The sequence below is a fragment of the Ranitomeya imitator genome, chromosome 5, assembly GCF_032444005.1.
Source record: "Ranitomeya imitator isolate aRanImi1 chromosome 5, aRanImi1.pri, whole genome shotgun sequence".
In the NCBI taxonomy this organism is placed as follows: Eukaryota; Metazoa; Chordata; class Amphibia; order Anura; family Dendrobatidae; genus Ranitomeya; species Ranitomeya imitator.
In genome coordinates, this window is record NC_091286.1 from 538,101,483 (window position 1) to 538,107,482 (window position 6,000).

The following is a 6,000-nucleotide window of genomic DNA, read 5'->3' on the forward strand; positions in this document are numbered from 1 at the left end:
ATTTGAGAGAGAGAGATGGCACACCCAGGAGTCAAGACTGGCACACAAGCAGAAAGGCCAATATTAATCTCCCACTGATTTTTTTTTATTTTTTCAGGGAGACTTTAGAAACCAAATAAAAAAAAAATGTTTTTCAGGGAGAATTTAGAAACCAAATAAAAAAAATAGATTTTTTTCAGGGAGAATTTAGAAACCAAATAAAAAAAATAGGCATTCTATGGCCCACTATTTGAGAGAGAGAGATGGCACACCCAGGGGTCAAGACTGGCACACAAGCAGAAAGGCCAATATTAATCTCCCACTGATTTTTTTTTATTTTTTCAGGGAGAATTTATTATCCAAATAAAAAATAAATAGGCTTTCTATGGCCCACTACTTGAGAGACAGAGATGGCACACCCAGGAGTCAGGAATGGCACACAAGCAGAAAGGCCAATATTAATCTCCCACTGATTTTTTTTTTATTTTTTCAGGGAGAATTTAAAAACCAAATAAAAAAAAATAGGCTTTCTATGGCCCACTATTTGAGAGAGAGAGATGGCACACCCAGGAGTCAGGAGTGGCACACAAGCAGAAAGGCCAATGTTAATCTCCCACTGATTTTTTTTTCATTTTTTCAGGGAGACTTTAGAAACCAAATAAAAAAAAAATAGGCTATCTATGGCCCACTATTTGAGAGAGAGAGATGGCACACCCAGGAGTCAAGACTGGCACACAAGCAGAAAGGCCAATATTAATCTCCCACTGATTTTTTTTAAAATTTTTTCAGGGAGACTTTAGAAACCAAATTAAAAAAATGATTTTTTTCATGGAGAATTTAGAAACCAAATAAAAAAAAATTATTTTTTCAGGGAGAATTTAGAAACCAAATAAAAAAAAAATAGGCTTTCTATGGCCCACTATTTGAGAGAGAGAGATGGTACACCCAGGAGTCAAGACTGGCACACAAGCAGAAAGGTCAATATTAATCTCCCACTGATTTTTTTTTATTTTTTCAGGGAGAATTTAGAAACCAAATTAAAAAAAAATAGGCTTTCTATGGCCCACTATTTGAGAGAGAGAGATGGCACACCCAGGAGTCAAGACTGGCACACAAGCAGAAAGGCCAATATTAATCTCCCACTGATTTTTTTTTATTTTTTCAGGGAGACTTTAGAAACCAAATAAAAAAAAATGTTTTTTCAGGGAGAATTTAGAAACCAAATAAAAAAAATAGATTTTTTTCAGGGAGAATTTAGAAACCAAATAAAAAAAAAATAGGCTTTCTATGGCCCACTATTTGAGAGAGAGAGATGGCACACCCAGGAGTCAAGACTGGCACACAAGCAGAAAGGCCAATATTAATCTCCCACTGATTTTTTTTATTTTTTCAGGGAGAATTTAGAAACCAAATAAAAAAAAAATAGGCTTTCTATGGCCCACTATTTGAGAGAGAGAGATGGCACACCCAGGAGTCAAGACTGGCACACAAGCAGAAAGGCCAATATTATTCTCCCACTGATTTTTTTTTTAAATTTATTCAGGGAGAAGTTAGAAACCAAATAAAAAAAAATAGGCTTTCTATGATCCACTATTTGAGAGAGAGAGATGGCACACCCAGGAGTCAAGACTGGCACACATATTAAGTAAACAACTTGGCACTCAACTTGGTGGATAGTGATAATAAAGAAAACAATTTTATTACTTGAGTAGCAGTCCAGCAAAATAAACGTTTCGGTCAAATATTCAGACCTTCTTCAGTAAAACCGACTGCTGGTGTGTAGGTGTCTATAAGGCACTGATATATGTGGAGAGGCTCCTATGACGAAATTTTTTAGGACCTCTAAGGTAAAGCCAATATCCGAACAGATGCGATAGAAGTATATATTCTCATCTACACTAGGTATGTAGAAGGACTAGCTATAATAGATGCCTAGAGAAAGGAACACTAGGATAAATCTGGTACATAAGATATTAGGACGACATCCAATAGATTAACTTGGAGTAAAGTGGTCTGGGCCACAGAGTATAGAATAGGAGCAGCGGTGACCTAATGCACAAAGATGTATGGAGAGGGTTCCATAGAGAACTGGCGGTGCAGGTAAGCTCCGGTATATGATAGGCAGAGGGAGTACATCAACGCCTTATCCACTGCTGATTAAATCACACCCAGGAGTCAAGACTGGCACACAAGCAGAAAGGCCAATATTAATCTCCCACTGATTTTTTTTTTATTTTTTCAGGGAGAATTTAGAAACCAAATAAAAAAAATAGGCTTTCTATGGCCCACTATTTGAGAGAGAGAGATGGCACACCCAGGAGTCAAGATTGGCACACAAGCAGAAAGGCCAATATTAATCTCCCACTGATTTTTTTTTATTTTTTCAGGGAGAATTTAGAAACCAAATAAAAAAATGTTTTTTTCAGGGAGAATTTAGAAACCAAATGAAAAAAATAGATTTTTTTCAGGGAGAATTTAGAAACCAAATAAAAAAAAAAATAGGCTTTCTATGGCCCACTATTTGAGAGAGAGAGATGGCACACCCAGGAGTCAAGACTGGCACACAAGCAGAAAGGCCAATATTAATCTCCCACTGATTTTTTTTTTATTTTTTCAGGGAGAATTTAGAAACCAAATAAAAAAAAATAGGCTTTCTATGGCCCACTATTTGAGAGAGAGAGATGGCACACCCAGGAGTCAAGACTGGCACACAAGCAGAAAGGCCAATATTAATCTCCCACTGATTTTTCTTTATTTTTTCAGGGAGAATTTAGAATCCAAGTAAAAAAAAAATAGGCTTTCTATGGCCCACTACTTGAGAGACAGAGATGGCACACCCAGGAGTCAGGAATGGCACACAAGTAGAAAGGCCAATATTAATCTCCCACTGATTTTTTTTTTATTTTTTCAGGGAGAATTTAAAAACCAAATAAAAAAAAATAGGCTTTCTATGGCCCACTATTTGAGAGACAGAGATGGCACACCCAGGAGTCAAGAGTGGCACACAAGCAGAAAGGCCAATATTAATCTCCCACTGATTTTTTTTTATTTTTTCAGGGAGACTTTAGAAACCAAATATAAGAAAATGTTTTTTTCAGGGAGAATTTAGAAACCAAATGAAAAAAATAGATTTTTTTCAGGGAGAATTTAGAAACCAAATAAAAAAAAAAAGGCTTTCTATGGGCCACTATTTGAGAGAGAGAGATGGCACACCCAGGAGTCAAGACTGGCACACAAGCAGAAAGGCCAATATTAATCTCCCACTGATTTTTTTTTTATTTTTTCAGGGAGAATTTAGAAACCAAATTAAAAAAAAATAGGCTTTCTATGGCCCACTACTTGAGAGACAGAGATGGCACACCCAGGAGTCAGAAATGGCACACAAGCAGAAAGGCCAATATTAATCTCCAACTGATTTTTTTTTTATTTTTTCAGGGAGAATTTAAAAACCAAATAAAAAAAAATAGGCTTTCTATGGCCCACTATTTGAGAGACAGAGATGGCACACCCAGGAGTCAAGAGTGGCACACAAGCAGAAAGGCTAATATTAATCTCCCACTGATTATTTTTTTTTTTCCAGGGAGAATTTAGAAACCAAATAAAAAAAAGTAAATAGGCTTTCTATGGCCCACTATTTGAGAGAGAGAGATGGCACACCCAGGAGTCAGGAGTGGCACACAAGCAGAAAGGCCAATATTAATCTCCCACTGATTTTTTTTCAGGGAGACTTTAGAAACCAAATAAAAAATAAATAAATAGGCTTTCTATGGCCCACTATTTGAGAGAGAGATGGCACACCCAGGAGTCAAGACTGGCACACAAGCAGAAAGGCCAATATTAATCTCCCACTGATTTTTTAAAAAAAATTTTCAGGGAGAATTTAGAAACCAAATAAAAAAAAATAGGTTTTCTATGGCCCACTATTTGAGAGAGAGATGGCACACCCAGGAGTCAAGACTGGCACACAAGCAGAAAGGCCAATATTAATCTCCCACTGATTTTTTTTTATTTTTTCAGGGAGAATTTAGAAACCAAATTAAAAAAAAAATAGGCTTTCTATGGCCCACTATTTGAGAGAGAGAGATGGCACACCCAGGAGTCAAGACTGGCACACAAGCAGAAAGGCCAATATTAATCTCCCACTGATTTTTTTTTTATTTTTTCAGGGAGAATTTAGAAACCAAATAAAAAAAAAATAGGCTTTCTATGGCCCACTATTTGAGAGAGAGAGATGGCACACCCAGGAGTCAAGAGTAGCACACAAGCAGAAAGGCCAATATTAATCTCCCACTGATTTTTTTTTTTCCAGGGAGAATTTAGAAACCAAATAAAAAAAAGTAAATAGGCTTTCTATGGCCCACTATTTGAGAGAGAGAGATGGCACACCCAGGAGTCAGGAGTGGCACACAAGCAGAAAGGCCAATATTAATCTCCCACTGATTTTTTTTCATTTTTTCAGGGAGACTTTAGAAACCAAATAAAAAATAAATAAATAGGCTTTCTATGGCCCACTATTTGAGAGAGAGATGACACACCCAGGAGTCAAGACTGGCACACAAGCAGAAAGGCCAATATTAATCTCCCACTGATTTTTTTTTTTATTTTTTCAGGGAGAATTTAGAAACCAAATAAAAAAAAATAGGCTTTCTATGGCCCACTATTTGAGAGAGAGAGATGGCACACCCAGGAGTCAAGACTGGCACACAAGCAGAAAGGCCAATATTAATCTCCCACTGATTTTTTTTTATTTTTTCAGGGAGACTTTAGAAAACAAATTAAAAAAATGATTTTTTCAGGGAGAATTTAGAAACCAAATAAAAAAAAGTAAATAGGCTTTCTATGGCCCACTATTTGAGAGAGAGAGATGGCACACCCAGGAGTCAGGAGTGGCACACAAGCAGAAAGGCCAATATTAATCTCCCACTGATTTTTTTTCATTTTTTCAGGGAGACTTTAGAAACCAAATAAAAAATAAATAAATAGGCTTTCTATGGCCCACTATTTGAGAGAGAGATGACACACCCAGGAGTCAAGACTGGCACACAAGCAGAAAGGCCAATATTAATCTCCCACTGATTTTTTTTTATTTTTTCAGGGAGAATTTAAAAACCAAATAAAAAAAAATAGGCTTTCTATGGCCCACTATTTGAGAGACAGAGATGGCACACCCAGGAGTCAAGAGTGGCACACAAGCAGAAAGGCCAATATTAATCTCCCACTGATTTTTTTTTTTTTTTTCCAGGGAGAATTTAGAAACCAAATAAAAAAAGTAAATAGGCTTTCTATGGCCCACTATTTGAGAGAGAGAGATGGCACACCCAGGAGTCAGGAGTGGCACACAAGCAGAAAGGCCAATATTAATCTCCCAATGATTTTTTTTCAGGGAGACTTTAGAAACCAAATAAAAAATAAATAAATAGGCTTTCTATGGCCCACTTTTTGAGAGAGAGATGGCACACCCAGGAGTCAAGACTGGCACACAAGCAGAAAGGCCAATATTAATCTCCCACTGATTTTTTTTTTAAAAATTTCAGGGAGAATTTAGAAACCAAATAAAATAAAATAGGTTTTCTATGGCCCACTATTTGAGAGAGAGATGGCACACTCAGGAGTCAAGACTGGCACACAAGCAGAAAGGCCAATATTAATCTCCCACTGATTTTTTTTTATTTTTTCAGGGAGAATTTAGAAACCAAATTAAAAAAAAAATAGGCTTTCTATGGCCCACTATTTGAGAGAGAGAGATGGCACACCCATGAGTCAAGACTGGCACACAAGCAGAAAGGCCAATATTAATCTCCCACTGATTTTTTTTTTATTTTTTCAGGGAGAATTTAGAAACCAAATAAAAAAAAATAGGCTTTCTATGGCCCACTATTTGAGAGAGAGAGATGGCACACCCAGGAGTCAAGAGTAGCACACAAGCAGAAAGGCCAATATTAATCTCCCATTGATTTTTTTTTTTTTCCAGGGAGAATTTAGAAACCAAATAAAAAAAAGTAAATAGGCTTTCTATGGCCC